Source organism: Triticum dicoccoides, chromosome 4A (genome assembly GCF_002162155.2).
Source record: "Triticum dicoccoides isolate Atlit2015 ecotype Zavitan chromosome 4A, WEW_v2.0, whole genome shotgun sequence".
Lineage (NCBI taxonomy): Eukaryota > Viridiplantae > Streptophyta > Magnoliopsida > Poales > Poaceae > Triticum > Triticum dicoccoides.
The window spans coordinates 128,793,086-128,800,635 of record NC_041386.1 but is presented as its reverse complement, the minus strand read 5'-3'; the positions used below and the strand labels follow the sequence as shown (position 1 = coordinate 128,800,635).

The 7,550-nt window shown below is 42.2% G+C and overlaps 1 protein-coding gene across 1 annotated transcript in view; it reads right to left on the bottom strand.

Annotated features, from left to right (window-relative positions):
• Positions 1–5,038: 5,038 nt before the first annotated feature.
• The window catches only part of LOC119285388 (protein YIPF5 homolog), a 4,346-nt gene continuing 1,834 nt past the window's right edge, over positions 5,039–7,550 (bottom strand). Inside the window, exon 2 of the mRNA XM_037564653.1 lies at positions 5,039–5,375. The gene's annotated coding sequence lies outside the window, so the exon portion shown is untranslated. The remainder of the gene's footprint in view (positions 5,376–7,550) is intronic.

The window sequence follows — 7,550 nt, the reverse complement described above, 5'->3', positions numbered from 1 at the left end:
CGCCGGCCGTCCCGCCGGCCATCGCCGGAGTCGCCGCCGCCCCGCCACCCGCCGACCCCGTCCCGAGGTAGCCGCCCGATCCGCCATCGGTTTCGCCAAAAGAAAAACCGTTCGGTTTTTTTAAAAACCTAGATCCATTTTTTAATCCGGTTCGGTTTTATTTTTTTCGATTTTGTTATTTAGCGAACGCCCTAACGAACGGTTTTCACCATTTAGCCGCAGATAGCGAACGTTCGTTCGTTAGCCTGTTCATCGGTTTTTCTTTTTCTTGGATTTTCCGCGATTATTTTCGATCGCGATTTCTGATCCGATTTTCATTTTAGTATAACTTTTCGCTCGTTTATCGGAATCAGGCGATTCAAGCGCCTAGAGTTTCGTCTCGAATCCCTCTTTCTATTTAACCAACTTAAACAAGTTTTTGCTACTGTAAAATTTGACTTTAGTCCAGATTAGTAAACGAAGCGTGTTTCTTTCGCCGTTCGAGTTTTGTTGCTTCGTTTGATTTGATTCTTTTTGCAAACCGGAGTTCTTAAGTTGAACTTTCTGGTTAGATTTCTTATTTGAGTTTTAATCATGCCCCTTGCTTGATTGCTTATTGTATGCTTTTTTGTTGCGATAGAGTACCCGGAGTGTGAAGCGTGCTACTACGAGTCTCTAGGTTTCGCGGATCATTAGCAAGGCAAGTAACACTTTGATCATACCTTTTTACTATCCAGTTTTATTGCACTAGATCAATCCTCAAACAATTGCATGGTTAGGATCTGAATTACATTGTGGGTTGGGAAGTAGTTGAGATAGTACCTATTCACCTGTTTACTATCAAACCTTGGGAGTTACTTCTACGTTGCTTATACTGCTATGCTATGCTCGTAGACGTGGATTGGGTTTGAGTGTATTCATGACAGATGTGAGTATTCTTAATTAATGGTTAACTTAAGGTGGCAACTTAAATACACATCTGGGTGGATTGAGGCAGCTGGGGAATTCCAGTGATTGCATGTATTTGTGGAAATCCTGGGGTACCGTGTGATTCTCCTATGGACTGCCACCCAGGCTCAAAGGGATCATGAGATTATTCATGCTAGAAACTTCCGTGTGCATCCACAAGCCATTATGGGCTCTGGCATAGTTGATTAAGTCGTGTGAACTCTTACAGTGGTAGACTAGCAGATGTAGGGGATGTAAGTGGTATTGTCTACCCATCGTAAGGTGCTAACGCTTCTGAAAGACTGTGTCTCGGTCATTCGTTTCTCAAACACCATGTAGTGCGAGAAATCCAATGAAGGAGATCGAGTCTTGCGGGGAAAAGTGCGCAAACCTCTGCAGAGTGTACAAACTAATCATGGTTAGCTGTGTCCCCGGTTAAGGGCATATTGAGTATCTGGTTCTTAGATTATCATGTTGATCTCATCACTCTAAATAAATTTTGTTGGGGTATTAATTACTTTTAATTGGGATTGAGAGAGGGTTTACCTTCTCAATGTTTTTCAACCAACTTGGTAGTTAAATAAAATATATTCCTTTGCAGTAGGGAAAAATTGGCTTTTCGCAAAACATATCAACCATACAGCCTCCACCAGCCATAAACGCATGTAGTGATAGCATTATTACTCTTTTGTGTTACATTGCCAGCATATTCCATGGGCTGGCCCGTTTTCGGGCTGCAACGTATCATGTTGCACACTTTTCAGACGACGAGTAAGGAGCCCTAGGTCGTGGTCTTTCACTCAGTGATGCCGTTGGAGTTGATGGACTCACTTTATCTTCCAAGCCTTCCGTTGTTATCGTATTAGATGGCCTTAAGCCATATTTATTGTAATAAGTTCTCTTTTGAGATATTCGATGTAATAAGTGTGTGATTACTACTCTGTTATAAATCCTTCAAGTAATGTGCGTGTCAGCATTACCGATCCAGGGATGACACTTATGCATAGAGATCCGACCGTTTGAGGTCTGGTCGCTACACATCTAAATGGCAGAGTTTGAAATGAAGGATTTGGGTCAACCAAAATACTGCTTGTTACTACAAATTGAGCACCTTCATTCATACATTATGATATACTATGTTGTCTATATCCAAAATATATTGGAGAAATTCATTATGGACAAATCTTATCCATCCATAACTCTCATGGTAGTTCATTCTCTAGACGTAGAGAAAGATCTATTTAGACCAAGATATGATGGAAATGCGATGCTGGGACTTAATGTTCCATAATGCCATTGGATCCACCAAACACAATTGGTTGGTACTCAAGAATATTTTTCGATATCTCCAAGGCATCAAACATCTTGTCCTAGTTTTTCAGTTTCATAGAATGTGAACACCAATATAATTGGATACATCGATTAGATCCTCACTATGTCAAATCGTAGACAAGATTAGTGTTCCTACTAGGTGTGGTAGCCCTCTCATGAAGAGTCTTCGAAACATACCTCATGGCTACATCCACCAACCATTATCTCAAAGATAATGTTGCTTGTGTTGCCCGGATGCAAACAGGTTACGTAATAAGCAATATCACTATATTGCATATCTTGCAAGTCAAATCATGTGACTGATTTGTTCACCAAGTCTCTACCAACTTCTACACTCCAGAAATATGTTCATGGAATTGGTATGTGATGGCTTCAGAATTTGCAAGAATCAGAGGGAGCATCTTCCTGAATTGTTCTTATTCAAAGCATCATATTATACTCTTTTTTCCTTCATGAGTTTACTTTATAGGTTCTCATAAAGGTTTTTTTAACGAGGTAATATCAACATGAGATTATATGTCATACTTTCTGTTTTTCCCACCGGGGTTTTTTAGGAAAGTATATATGGCATATTTATTGTTCTCCAAACTTTATGAGTTTTCTCGTGTTGAGTTAAAAGAGACAATAATCATTATATGTTGGATCATTTTTTCCTTATTTTCTCACTGGGTTTGAAGGAGTTTTACCAGCATATCCTACACTACTCCTCATATTTTTTTCCCACAGAGTTTTTGGAGAAGACTTCATTAAATGATGGACTCTCATGCAATTAAGCAGTGATTAGGGGGAGTGTTAAGATAATAATCCTTACGGATATTAGGGGAATCCCCGCTCCCATGCAGTTCCACAATACTAGCAACCGGCATGTTGGTTGCAGCCTGAAACGACACCTGTGAACCATCGCGTCCCTATGAGGCGATGGTTCCCATTGTATAAATAGCATGTCAACCATCAATAAAGGACACCGATTCAATCATTTGTTCGATTCTCTTGTTCCTTTATAGTCGATTCTTCACAATAATCGATACTACATGGTATTTAGACAAATCTACAACAAGTAATTTTAGACAGAGGTAATATGTTTCATTTACTTCTGATGTTCTTTGTGCTATCTTGACAAATAATGAACACATTGGAAGTTTTTCCTGAAAAAGATGATACAAGTTGGCTGATGAGGTTGGCTCATGTTGACATTGATAAAATGCAGAAGTTCTGTCTACAAAGTGTGAACATCAAACAAATCATGGTCATTTCCTTTTCCATCGAAAGGCTGGAGTCACAGGTACATCAGTACTACGGTTCACGGAGACGTGACTGCTACATACTCCACCAATGCTCTCAGCCGGAGTACGAATTCTAGTTCATTTCGTGCTGCTTTAAAATCGTAAGTTTTTTAAAATAGCAGGATTTCTTCATTCATTAAAAAGAAAAAAGTTGCTCGGTTAACTAGAAAAAAGTTTTGCTAAGACCGCACGTAGGTGTCATTGTCATGGTCCCTCTTCTAGAAGGCGTCATCGCCATCCCTAAGCTCTGAGCAAACGCCCAGCAGATGATCGTCGACTCAACCCACACTATATAGGTTGGGTCAAGTTGTATGAAGATTCGCGTCAGAAGTCACCCACATGCAATCAAACAGCGCAGCTCTGACTCTGACAAAGAACTATAAAAGACAAAACCAGGCACGACTGACGCCATAAAAGATCACCGAACGGCCACCTGCAGCCAATCATTGTACGTCACATTGTACGTCACAGGGACCCGTCGCTGCATGTTCGACCTCATAGCAACAAACAAAAAAATCTAGGCAATCCCGTGGACACATCGGAGAAGAGCCGACTATCTTAACCATTGTCGCATCGCAGACATCACCTACAGCTCCAAAGACAAAGTCCCCAGGAGGGTATACGACGCCAAGGCGTCGTCATCGTTCGATCACACAAGATCAAAGGTTTCCCTCGGAGACAACGTGATGGCCAGATCCACATGGGAGGGGTGCAGCAGCAAAGCAGCGATGCATCCGTTAGCCGACGGGAAGCAAGACCACCAAAAGCAAGGCCACCGGACACGGCACAAACCACCGCACCATGCCAGCAAGGCAAAGAGGAGCACTGCCCGAGACCAAGCCATGCACCAAATGCATAGACGCGTTCCCGGCCTCTTGCGCCATATCAGGGCACCACGCTAACCACCGCAGCAAAGCACACAGGCCTCCACCACAACACCACCTCCCGCCTCGATGCACTCTACCGCTCGGAGCTAGCACCGCCGGCAGATACACCACCCGAAAAAAGCGGATCGAAACTAGGCAGCACCCCCTCCCAGTAGCGACATGAGCAGATCCCACCGCCGGCGGCAACCAGCAGGAACCCTGCATCTGTTCAACTAAGCTCAAGTACGGTTGATTTCAGGATGCAGTGAAGCAATTGCGCCCACTCTTGCTCCGAATGCAAACCCACAGCTATTTTTTAAGATTCTATTGCAAGCACATGGGCCCCTCCTCAATCACTTTGAGGTGACAACAAAGATCTAGGCTATTTGAGCGTGGAGAGGACAGGTTTAATGTGCTTACAGGCATATCCTTAACCTGCACACTCATGCCAACGGCAGAGTTAAGCAGCTCCACAAAAGAAACTGACGGATCAACTAGTTTTAGCAAGCCAGAAAGAACTACTAAAAACCACATCCAATTTATGAATCAGTAGTTGCCAGCGTCTCCAACGATAGGACAATTCTATTATCAAACTGAAATGCAGAAAAAAAAAGTAACACAGAAAGGAAATTAGGCACCACGGGCGTGGTAAGCAAGCACGATGAACAAGTTCAAACGGACCACAAGTGTACTCTTTCGAAAATTGCTAGCTAATTCCATCAAACTTCGGCAAAAGCTAATTAGTTATAATATTTTCACTGTCCTGATCTTGCCTTACGTTTCTTTACCAAGATCTATACCAGCCCCCTACCATGCCACAGAAACTAAAGGATGAAAAGCAGTAGATTGTTACAGAATATTTTCCAAACTGACTAGATCATCAATAGTTCTGTAGCATCAATAAACCACTCCAGTCGCTGATCAAAAGCAGTTCTACGCTCCATAGGGCAAAAGAATACTGTGTGATCTGCATACATTTAGAGGGAACAAATTCAATAATAGATAAACAACAGAAAGGGGAACGTAGTAAATGCAATGTTACAACCATGTAGAAATTGCAAATGCAGCACTGGGAAGAACAGAGAAAATGTAGAACAAGATCCCCTTATGTAAATAATCATCCGAAGATTCCCTTAAGAAGATACTCTCTCTGTAAAGAAATATAAGATCGTTAAGATCACTACTTTAGCGATCTAAACGATCATATTTCTTTACAGAGGAAGTACTAAATGAGCTTATCTCGTAGTATTTACTTGAGCTAGGAACCAACACTAGACAAAACAAGAATAGCAACTTTTAGCAAAATTCTTAACTGAGAAATGTTCAATGAGAGCCATTTCAGTATCAGAAGTAGAAGTTTGACCCTAATGCGATAATAAAAAACTGAATAACAGAATGTTGTTTGATGAGAGCCATTTCAGTATCAGAAGTAGAAGTTTGACCCTAATGCGATAATAAAAAAACTGAATAACATAATGTTGTTTGATGAGAGCCATTTCAGTACCAGAACTACTACTCCGTAAACAAATATAAGAGTGAAACACTTATATTTCTTTACAGAGGGAGGACTAATTTGATGCCTACTAAAAGAATGAAAATCTCACATCACAGCATAGGCTGAATGAAAAAAAATGCAGGCTCTTTCATGCAAACTGTTACATGGGCAAGGTGAAGTTGCATAGAAGTTCTCATTAAATTTCCAACCGAGATTAAGAGACTAATCAAAAAAGAAAAACAGAAGGTCAGGAGAAGTGTTGTAAGCACTCATCAGAGCTGAAGGAGTAGGCATTATTAGTACGCAAAACATCTTCATTCTATCATTCACAATTTAACATCACTATACATCTGTCAACATTTTACAGCTCTAGATGATACTCGCAGATAGTGTAGACCAATGCGAGCAGAAGTATCTTTTATATCATCTGAACATGAATATAAAAATTACGTATTAACTACTGTACTGATTATGTGTGGGAAAATTGGACATCACCAGTAACACAATATTTTCTGATTTAGATTTCACATGTTTAAAACATGTACAACAAGGACAGGTTTTATTGTCATCACAAGGGCTCAGTAAATTGTTTGAGGTTTCACTTCTCTTTTTTAACCTTACTAGTTACAGTTTTTGCCCACTAACCAGCCAAACTCAGTCTCTTCTTTCTTATTTGTCCCCAGATATTTCAGTTCTTTTTGATGTTTGGAATCTAACTGATGGTTTGGACATATACAGCACAGGCCTGCACAGCAGACGGTTAAGGCGTGCTGATAATGTCAAGAAAGGTCGAGGTAGATCAAACTTGACATGGTTGGAGTCCGTTAAGAAAGATCTGAAGGACTGGAATATCACCAAAGAACTAGCCATTGACAGGGGCAAGTGCAAGTTAGCTATGCACATGCGAGAACCAGGAGTTGGTTTCGAGATCTTATGGGCTTCAAGCCTTCAACTCTAGCCTACCCAACTCCTTTGGGACTAGAAAGGCTTTGTTGTTGTGGTGGTGGTTGGAATCTAACTAATAAGATATAATGCATAGAGAAACACATAACTCCATAGGTCTCTTAGGGCACACAGAGCATGCCAAATTCGCCATGTACTCTCAACAGACGCTGATGCCAAATTTGTTAAGTTTGCCCCAAATCCCTGTCAAATGGTCCCAACGCTGACGCGGACTAACAGATAAAAGAATATTTTATTTCCCAATCAACAACCACAATATCTCTCTCTCTCACGCATCTTCTCTTTCTTTCAGAGTCAAACCCTGACTTCACACACCACCAAGCCCACTGCCCCCACCGGAGGCATCCCGCCAGCTCCAAACCCACCTGTTCCTCTCCCTCCTCACTGTTGTGCCCAACTGGGCCACCACCGTGTCAGAGCGGATCCACAAGCCGCTCTCTTTCTTTCAGAGTCAGACCCTGACTACACACACCACCAAGCCCACTGCCCATTCCGGAGGCATTCCGGCCAGCTCCAAACCCACCCGCTCCTCTCCCTCCTCACTGTGGCCACCACCATGTCGGAGCGGATCCACAAGCCGCTCCCCCATGGCTCTGGATCAGGGATTTGAGGCGTCGGTCGGCACCACATGCTGTTCCTGCAGGCCACAGAGATCCGTGCAACAATGTGACGATGGAGGAGGAC